This window comes from Aegilops tauschii, chromosome 3 (assembly GCF_002575655.3).
Source record: "Aegilops tauschii subsp. strangulata cultivar AL8/78 chromosome 3, Aet v6.0, whole genome shotgun sequence".
Lineage (NCBI taxonomy): Eukaryota > Viridiplantae > Streptophyta > Magnoliopsida > Poales > Poaceae > Aegilops > Aegilops tauschii.
The window spans coordinates 263,808,080-263,819,582 of NC_053037.3; positions in this window are offsets into that span (position 1 = coordinate 263,808,080).

Genomic DNA, 11,503 nt, shown 5'->3' on the forward strand with positions numbered 1-11,503 from the left:
GAAGCCCCAGCTTGAGCCCCGGTGGAGTCATCCACCAGAGCTCAGTCGGAACACTGCTGGAGGGGAGGCGAAGGCACCAAGGGAACATCCCTCCCCGGCTATCACCCAAGGAGGCTGGTGATGATGGTGCCGGGGAGGGAGGGGAAGAGCGGAAAGACGAGGTGGCAGGTCGCTGGTCGGAGGCGAAGGCATCCACTCCATCGTACTCTGACCTGACCCCTCACCACCCGCCTTGTCTGCCTTATCTCATTTTCTCTCCGTCACCATTACTCCCGAGGAGCGCCAAGACTCCAGCCCGGCGCCTTCCCCAGAGAGACGGCGAGCAACCAAGACGGCCAGGGGGCTCGAAGTACGCCGCTCCCCACCTTGACGAGCAGGAAGGCGCGCCTCATGTCGACATCAGCCCCAAGACTTCCGGGAGGGGCAGTGCTGGGATTACCAACGATCCCTAGCCCTACCTCTCGGGCGAGCAATGGAGACGCTGAGGGCTCGATCGCGGGAATAGGCACCACACTACCCAGCGGGCGGCCAACCCTGGAGAGGGGAGCAAGCGATTCCCCACAACGGGGAAGCTTGCTGTCTCCTACGCCACGGGCGGCTCGTCCACGGTGTCTTCTCCGAGCATGGACCAGGCTCACTCCCCAAACGTCAACACCAACACCCAACAACTCTAGACACAAGATGGAGCCCGGGGCTTGGCCCCAGTCTCTTCTCTTCAACATGGCCAGCAAGAGGTAGAAGACAGGGGAGCAGGGACGGGGAGATAGATGGCTCAGCTCCTCCTTTGCCCCTCCTTTTATAGGTAAGCCGAGGAGGGGAGACGCTCCATCACCGAGCGACCGCCGTCCTCCTCCGCCAATTCAAGAAGACTGGGCCCTCGCCTTGATGCTCTCCTGCGCCACGCGCCTCCGTTACCTACCCGCGTGATGCATGCCGCATACGTGGCTAAGGATAAGGGCGTGGTGGGAAGAGTGAATTGGCATTTTCTACCCCGTGCGTTGAAGTCATTCACGGGCCATTACAAGAGCGGCCCCACCACCATTGGCTTTACACGATGCGCGGGGAAACCGGAAACCGGCCCAAAATGAAGGCTAACGAAAAAGCAAATAAGACTATAAGAGGCCAGCCTCTTCAGCACCCCTGCCTGTGCACTTATTAGGGCCTGCCCCAACGAAGCTCGGCAGCGCGATCAGGGTAGGCCCGGGGGCTTCTGTTGGTGCAACAAACCCTGGGTCTGTTGCCCAGACTGTGCACAGGCACGGGAACAAGAGTACAACAACGGGCCATGTGAAAGTACATGTAGTCCCCATGTGTGGTTTTGGTAATTAACTAATGACAATCCTTATGGACTAATGTTTGCATTGAGATATGCATTTGAAGGTTAATCCCATTGGAAAATGATTGAAGAACAATGGAAGACAACTCCTTTGAACCAACAATTACATCGAGATGATCAAAATGAAGTTCATTGGAGTACCTTAAGGGTTGCCATGCTTAGGGCTATGGTTTGAGCCATAATGGATCAAGAACTTAAAAGGATGATTTGAATGATGAATTCTAGGAGTGGCTCAAAGATATGATCATAGTGGACTCATGTGTTGAGTCATGATTGATCAAGTATTCAAGAAAGCTATTCAAGTGAAGAATTCAATATACCCTTCAAGACGTCAAGATTGAACATGGAGTAGAGATATCGGTTGACCAAGATGAAGCTCGAAGATCGAACTCTAAATGGTCAACACACGAGCGCAAATGATGCACCACACAAGATCTTGTGGGTTAGGTGATTCTCATTGGCTCGCATCGAGAGAGAGATTTCAAGTGTCTATGAGAGGATGACATCAAATGTTGGTGATCATGGTTGATAAGGGCAAGTTCAAGATAACCATCTCGAGGGATTACATGCTGAAGCTTGTGGATGATCACATGATGGACAAGTGAATATGAATACAAAGCAAAGCTTCCCATATTGTGTATGTGGGAGCTACTTGAAGACTTCACCAATGTCTTCCCTTCAACTTGAGCCAAGAAGGAACATCAACATCAAGCTCAAGTGAAAATCTTGAGTCAAAGGTATTAGTTCCTTTGGCGTTAGTGTTGTGGAGAGATGACCACCGAAGAAACATATACACTCAAGAATGGATTCTCGATAGCTATGTAGTATAGCTCTTTTATGTTTCTTGAGTTACAGGGATCCCACACTATTAAGAGGGGATCAAAGGGGTTAGTGATAGATTTGCTCAAGTCAACATCTTCTATATCTACTTACTCACATCATATTCCAACATAGGCATATTTCACTCCTATCCAATACAAATACAATATGCCTATACATCTACCAAAGTAAATCCATAGCCAAATAGGTTCCACAAAGTATATGATCTTACCTTTCCATACTTTGCACCCTCCATTTTGGTTTATCTTGGGTGGTTCTCTATGTGAGGACCTGGAGCTTTTCCATAGCTTCAAAACGAGCCCAAGATCATCAAAATCGGAGTCCGGATGTGAAAGTTATGTATGTTTTACTTTTGGGGCGGCTGCAGCTTTTGTGTTGGCCGCATGTCCGGGCTTTTCCCCGGATGTCCAGTCACTGCTATCCAGAGGGCGTCTGATTTGTGTGAAATCACCGGATGTCCGGCCCCTGGCCCGGATGTCCGGCCGTAGATGTCCAGAAACCTTGCCGAAATGTTGTTTGTATACGCCGATACGCCGGATGTCCGGGACTTGGCCGGATGTCCGGGGCCCCAAGTTTGGCCAGATGTCCGGGCCCTGTAACCTATTTTTCTGCATTCATGTGTGCACACTTCACAGCGGCCGGATGTCCTCGGATGTCCGGCCCGGCACAACCATTTACACTCCAACGGCCATATTTGCACTACCACTATATATATCCCTCTACCCATCCGGTAGAGGGTTGACCACTTCATCCCAAATCGCCCCAAGAACACAAGTGGCTCCCTCTCACTTCTCCTACACCAAATCTTAGATCCCGGAGAGATTCGTGAGAGTTCTTGAGAGTTTTTCCAATCAAGTGATAGATCCACTCCCTCTCCCTCTCTTGACCAAAGGAATTCGTGATTTGAGCAAGTCTTGAGCATTTCCCCTTTGTTATTTTTACTCTTGGAGGTTGGAGACTCCTAGGCGGTAGGAGTGCTCCGGTGAGGAATCAACTTGTGATTTGTCCCCCAGAAAGTTTGTGAAGGTTTGGAGGCCGCCTCAAGGTCTACCACTAGTGGTTGATAATTGCCTTCGTGGTGATATCTCAGGGAGAATAGGGTGAGCCTTCGTGGCGTTGGTGTGCCTTCGTGGTAACATCCACCTCTCTAACGGTGACTAGCTTCCCTCCAAGGAAGTGTACATCGGGATACATCCTCGTCTTCGTGACTATGGTTATCCCTAACCCTAACTCCTTACTTGTGGTTTACTTTGGTCACTTGACCGTGCATTCACTATATATTGTTGTCCTCATTATATTGTGTTGGCCTTTCCCTTGAAGAGATTATTTAGGCCTACACTTTATATTCACAATTCATACTTTCTACTATTGTTCTATCTTATGCTTAGTGTCAATTTATAGCTTGTAACATTCATTTCCATATCTTGTGACATAACTTGTTTAAGCTTGTAGTGCTTACTTGAGTTTGCTTGTATCATTCGATTCCATATATTGTGATACAATTTGTGTAAGCTTGTATTGCTTACTTGTGGTTGTGTGTATTATTCATTTCCATATCTCGTGATATACATTGAGTAAGTTTGTGTGACTTACTTGTGCTTACTCATATCCTTGTTGTTCTCATCTTGTTTATCCTAAGTTGTTGGTGCACTTAGTGAGCCTAGTATATTTAGGATTTGTGCTTGAAAAGTATTCGCTTAGTTTATTTTTGCATTAGGATATATACAAATCCGTAAAAGATTTTAAAACGCCTATTCACCCCCTCTAGGCGACATCGTGGTCCTTTCAATTGGTATCAGAGCTCGATCTCTCCTTATTAGGCTTCACCGCCTAGAGAGTAACGATGTCGACTAGTGAACTAGTGCACGATGACACATTTTGTTTTAATGGCAAAAATTAAGTTATGTGGAGATTACGCATGCTTGTCACTTTCGGGCCATGGGTCCAAATGCTTTGCGGATTGTTGTTGTAGGGGATTCAAATCTAAAGGATGGACAATCTCCATCAGTTGAGGATATGCATCTTGATAGTCAAGTTTTGAGTGCCGTTCACCAAGCTATATCCTTTGAAGTGTTTAAGGAAATATTGACTTGCAAGTCGGCTCATGAGGCTTGGACCAAACTTGAAGATATATATATATATATATATATATATATATATATATATATATATATATATATATGGTGGGTCCAATCTTGATGAAGACAATATTCTTTTTGGGGAGTTAATGGAGGAGTTCTCCACATTTTTAAATCATGAAGAACTGTCTATTGCTTCCACCTCCAATTACTTGGACACTTAAATATCTTCCACTTCACCAACATGTGGCGTGCCACAAGGTCATGACATGGTGAGTGAAGAAATATCTTGTGATGATGGTGTTAAGCTCATTTGTGATGATATGCTTGATCTCCCATGTTGCCATGATAGATATGCTTTGGTTTCCTCTAGTTATTCTATGACTAACCATGTAATCAAGAAATATGAGGCATGCTTGATTGATGAAGAACCCTCTTCCCCAAAAGAATCATCATCAACCCCCTTTGTTCACATGTGCCTCATGGCAAGAGGTAATGACGAGGTATCATCTTCTCTTAGTTATAATGATGATAGTGTAATGAGGATCATGATGATGGCTTGCCTCAAAATCTCTATGAGATTGGGAAAACTCTTCACATAGCTAAAAATTACACTTATAAAAGGTTCTGAGATGTTCTTGCTTGCTTTCAAAAACGTAATGACTTATTTCTTAACGAGCAAGCGAAAAGTGAACAAATTGAACATGAAATTGCTAAGGCTCATCACTGTCTTAGTGACTTGAGGTCTTTAAAAGAAGAGATTGAAGTTACTCATTGTAAACTTAAAGAGGATTTTGAGCACCTTGACCTTGGCTACAAGAATGTCAAAGGAGAGCTCACCAAACTCTCTAAGTCTCATGAGGAACTTCAACTACTCATGCAGAGTCTCTAGTTTCTACATTCTCCTCTCATATTGATAATTATGCTTGTGCTACTAACTCTATCTTGTGTGAAGCACCAATGTTGAAAGAAAATGTTGAGCTAAGGACTCAACTTGATTTGCTAACTAGCAATTATGGGAAATTGGAAGAAAGTTATGAAAAGCTCTCGGGCACTCATGAGGATATTCTAATCTCTCATGATGGGCTAAAGTTAGCTCATGAGGCTATGTTCACGAAGGTAAAATCGTGTGAGTCTCATGTGGATATTAGCACATCTTCTACTCAAAATGCCTTATTTCCATGTGCTAGTCCTTGCAATTCCTCTCTACATGATATTGATACACCTCATGATGAATTGCTTACCTTGTCTTGTTGCTCTAACCATGAAGTTTCTACTTCCACTAGTCCTCTTGTTTCTGGTCTTGAAACTAACCATGTAGAGGAAATTAATGAGCTCAAGGCCCAAGTCATTAGTTTGAAGAAAGACTTGGAAAAGTGCGATGATGGACATAGTTTTCACTCCAACAAGAAGAAATCCATGAACAAGAAAAGGGGGCAAGACCAAGCCAAGAACAAGTCCAACATTTCTTGCTTTAAATGCAAAAAGGTTGGACATCACGTGAGATCTTGTCCATTGAAGAAAAGGGCTTATAAAGGGAAGCTACATGGGAAGCGGCCTCAAGCTCAATCTCAAGTTCAACATCAAGTTGAAGAACGGCCACTATCCATGATGAACCATGTTATTACTTCCTAAGTTGAGAAAGTAAAGAAGAAGAGAAGGAGGAGTACATGTTGCTATATTTTCCATAAGAAGGGACACATAGCTTCATCATGTCCCAACGGTAACATATCTAAGCCTCCAATTATCAATGATCATCATTCACTTAGGAAGGATATTGATGGCAATATGTTTGCCAAGTATGTTGGTGCCCAAAGTGGTTTGGAAGTGGATAAGACCATTTGGGTTGCCAAGCCTGTTGTTACTAACTTCTTAGGACCCAACGTGGTTGGGGACCATCGAGCTCAAACTTGATCAATAGGTGTGTGGAGGGCATTGGAGACTTGGCTAGTTCATGAAGAAAAATGATTCTCACCATTCACTATGGTTCAAACCAAGTCAAGTGAATTATCATCATATTTGTTATTCCAATGCTCCTCGTGGCGGTAACTTGTATTTATGTTGTCTACATTGAAAGTTACTAGCCCCATGCATGTTTAGGTTTTGTACCTAGCATGTGTTTGTATATGTTGTGTCTCCTAATATGCTTGATCTAGCATGTGTAGGTTGCAATGCACGTCATATATTTGTGTGTGTAGTCTCGAGCCTTCATTGCTTTTTAGTTGCATCTTATTGGGCTCTTGCGAGATATTAATGGATCACCACATTATGGGGGGAGTGATATGCGTTGTGCGTATCACAATCCTTGTTAAATGTTGACAATTATGGGATGCCACTTAGAATATATTTGCGAGTATCCTATATCTCTGTGGCATGCAATGCCTTGTTTACATATGGCATTCTTGTGCGGTTTTGCCCATGGTTATCTTTAAAATCATATTTGGAAAATCGTTTGATTAAATTTATTCCAATTGTTGCTTTGCATGATGATCTATCTAATTGGATTGTTAATAATATACTATCCAATCATTTTGTTTATTTCTAAACTCATGTTATGCTTGTGTTAGTATAGATGATCATGTACTTATTTGGTTTCTACACCAAATGATAACCCAAAATACCATGTTGTTCAAATTCATCTTATTGGTTTGTATGGAGTTATGGAAGTTTGCTATCTCATTGTTTATAGTGTTCTACATCTACTTGAGTGAGATATTCCTATGAGTATGTGTGCAATGCATATCTTATATGCTCATTGGTTTTTCCTTGGTTCATATGTTGAACTTTGTGTGCTATCATATGTTGATTTGTCACTTTGTTTCATTTTGGAGAACATGAATGTCTAGTGATGTTATTGTAAGTATTAACGGTTATGTGTTCATTTGTCCAATTTGTATCTCCCTAGATTTTGGTAGGCTTGTTCATGCATATTTACTTTGTGTAAATTCGCTTGCCTTGTTTGCTTTATTTGATCACATATATATATGGTAAATCCATCAAATTCTTAATAGATAAGATGTGCATGAAATTCAAATTCATATCGATATGCACATACTTAAGTGGTTTTACCCTATGTGTTGTAGTTATGCTAACTACTTCGGACCCAATAAGTTCGGGGACCATATTGTACTTAAAACGTTTTAGGTACATTTGAGAAGCATTGGGTGCTTGGCTTATTCATGAAGGTGGTGGCACTATGAGGAGATTAGAGCCAAGCTTGGACATTTTATTGATCTACGACTTCATACCAATGCTATCTCGGTAACAAGTATTTACTTCATGCATATCTATAGAAATGGGGTCAACCTTGTGTAGGTTGCACCATGGCATGAATTTCTTGACTCATTCCTGTGATACTTGTTTCCTTTCTCAAAGCATCCCAACAATGATCTCTTGTTGCTAGTTGTGATGTCTTTGATGGTTGTGTGTTTGGAGTTCATTAATATACAATAAGATTATATTGAGCCATGTGCTATGCTTTCAAGCAAAGATCTCATTGGTATATTTTATGACTCCCTTTTGGATATCTTATTATTTCCTTTAGTAAATATTTCATGTGTACATCCTTCTTTGTAGATATCATCTACCTAGAATCTTATACACATGAGAGAAGTTACATCTCTAGTTGATATCCCTATTCTTTCATGTCCACTGTTTTATTCTCTTTTTATATCTTTAGTGGCTCCGAGGAAGCATTTGTTGTATGAGTGCGTGTCTTACCTCTTTGCATCTTAGTCCACTCATGTTTGGTGAATATTATTTTCCTCGTGCTTGTCTTGACAAGCCTATTATTTCCTATCTTCATCATGGGTCGTCACAAGCTTTGATTTTTAATTTGCTATTAATGAGCTTGTGGACCCATTTGCTTGATGTGTGTGTGACTTTCTTAACTTCGTTTGAGTGGGAAGGACATGTCTTGCACCTTGTATCTCATTTACTCAAGACTATGTTGATGCTTAATTCTCATCCTTATAATAGTCTTCTCAAGTGCTTTGATGTGACTCACACACATCATTTTGGTTGTGCCTATTCTTAGGTTGCCTCATGTACATGTTGCTCAACCATATGTCTGTTGCAAATGCTAGGCTTCTTTTCTTATCTATGTTTGATTGCAATTGTTGTGTGTTCCTATTGATTTTGGGGGAGTGATGATCCTATTTTGTGCACTTGTATCCAAATAAAAAAAATTCTAAATAGAGCACAAATCATGGGGAGCTTCTCTATTTTCCTTAGAACGCTCCTTTGCCCAAATCATAATATTCTTTTATCTTTCTGGCTCGTCGGATCTTTTGATTGCTTGCGTCACTTTGTGTTATGCAAATGAGATCAATTTGTGCCATGTGCTTTGTGCCATGTGCCTTGCTCTTATGCTAGGCTCAAAGTTGTATAATGGTGGATTCACTTATGGATATCATGTTCTTATCAATTACAACCTTTGTTTTGTGTATACGGGTTTCTTTGTGGATACGTATCATGATTATTATTGGCCACTTAGAAATTTTTATACATAAGAAAGTTCATATCTTTCCTTGATATCATTTATTCCTTGCTGGCCACTTTGTGTGTTCCTTTTATTCGTATAGTGGCTTCGGTAAGAGGTTGTGTCGTGAGTGCTTGTATGCATTGCATATATCCTTGCACACTCATGTGCTTTGGATGTATTTTGGACCCATACTTGACATGATGATCAGATTGGGTATTCCTATTTTATATTGTCCAAAATATGTTCTTTGGATCTTTTGAATGTTTTCCTCCCATGTTTAATCTTATTTTCATATCATACTATCTTGTTGCATTCTAGATCCTAAATATGGGTTGAGCTCCTCAAATTTTTCATCATTGAATATGTGCATTTGATTTCACTCACATTTTCGCGATATGCACACATTAAGGAGGAACTCATACTATATTAGTCTTCTAGATTTTTCCATCCATTTTGGCATTTGTTGCCAATGGGGGAGAAGTTTAGAGGGTTTAAGATAAGTATTTTTGTAGTGCTTGTAGTCATTCTTGCATATCTACCCTTGTTATATATTCTTGTTGCATGGATGAGTATTGTATATAGAGAAATCTTTTCCTAGTTTATGTCAACCAATATATGCAATACCATTGAAAAAGTTCATTCACACAGCATGTATTGTGGGGGAGTCTGCTCTATATACTATGGGTGTACTATCATCAAATGCTTGTGTAGTGTCTTGATGATAGTACAACCGTCCCAAGTATACAGTTTATCCTCGGATAAATTGCATGCTTGTTTAAAAATTCATTATATAAACCCTCTTGTTGAGATTGTCATCAATTACCAAAATGGGGTAGATTGAAAGTACATGTAGTCCCCATGTGTGGTTTTGGTAATTAACTAATGACAATCCTTATGGACTAATGTTTGCATTGAGATATGCATTTGAAGGTTAGTCCCATTGGAAAATGATTGAAGAATAATGGAAGACAACTCCTTTGAACCAACAATTACATCGAGATGATCAAAATGAAGTTCATTGGAGTATCTTAAGGGTTGCCATGCTTAGGGCTATGGTTTGAGCCATAATGGATCAAGAACTTAAAAGGATGATTTGAATGATGAATTCTAGGAGTGGACTCATGTGTTGATTCATGATTGATCAAGTATTCAAGAAAGCTATTCAAGTGAAGAATTCAATATACCCTTCAAGACGTCAAGATTGAACATGGAGTAGCGATATCGGTTGACCAAGATGAAGCTCGAAGATCGAACTCTAAATGGTCAACACACGAGCGCAAATGATGCACCACATAAGATCTTGTGGGTTAGGTGATTCTCATTGGCTCGCATCAAGAGAGAGATTTCAAGTGTCTATGAGAGGATGACATCAAGGGTTGGTGATCATGGTTGATAAGGGCAAGTTCAAGATAACCATCCCGAGGGATTACATGCTTGAAGCTTGTGGATGATCACATGATGGACAAGTGAATATGAATACAAAGCAAAGCTTCCCATATTGTGTATGGGGGAGCTACTTGAAGACTTCACTAATGTCTTGCCTTCAACTTGAGCCAAGAAGGAACATCAACATCAAGCTCAAGTGAAAGGCTTGAGTCAAAGGTATTAGTTCCTTTGGCGTTAGTGTTCTGGAGAGATGACCATCGAAGAAACATATACACTCAAGAATGGATTCTCGATAGCTATGTAGTATAGCTCTTTTATGTTTCTTGAGTTATAGGGATCCTGCACTATTAAGAGGGGATCAAAGGGGTTAGTGATAGATTTTATCAAGTCAACATCTTCTATCTCTACTTCCTCACATCATATTCCAACATAGGCATATTTCACTCCTATCCAATACAAATACAATATGCCTATACATCTACCAAAGTAAATCCATAGCCAAATAGGTTCCCCAAAGTATATGATCTTACCTTTTCATACTTTGCACCCTCCATTTTGGTTTATCTTGGGTGGTTCTCTATGTGAGGCCTGGAGCTTTTCCATAGCTTCAAAATGAGCCCAAGATCATCAAAATCGGAGTCCGGCTGTGAAAGTTATTCATGTTTTACTTTTGGGGCGGCTGTGGTTTTTGTGTTGGCCACATGTCCAGGCTTTTCCCCGGATGTCCGGCCACTGCTATCCAGAGGGCGTCTGATTTGTGTGAAATCGCCAGATGTCTGGCCCCTGGCCCGGATGTCCGGTCGTAGATGTCCAGAAACCTTACCGAAATTTTGTTTGTATATGCCGGATGTCCGGCATTTGGCCGGATGTCCGGGGCCCCAAGTTTGGCCAGATGTCCGGGTTTCAGCCAGATGTCTGAGCCCTGTAACCGGTTTTTCAGCATTCGTGTGTGCACACTTCACAGCGGCCTGATATGTCGTATCTACTTTTCCAAACACTTATGCCCTTGTTTTGGACTCTAACTTGCATGATTTGAATGGAACTAACCCAGACTGACGCTGTTTTCAGCAGAATTTCCATGGTGTTATCTTTGTGCAGAAACAAAAGTTCTCGGAATGACCTGAAACTTCGCGGAGATTATTTTTGGAAAATATAAAAAATACTGGCAAAAGAATCAAGGCCAGGGGGCCCACACCCTTGCCACGAGGGTGAGGGGCGCGCCCCCTGCCTCGTGGGCCCCCTGGAGCTCCACCGACCTCAACTCCAACTCCATATATTCGTGTTCGGGGAAAAAATCAGAGAGAAAGATTCATTGCGTTTTACAATATGGAGCCGCCGCCAAGCCCTAAACTCGCTCAGGAGGGCTGATCTGGAGTCCGT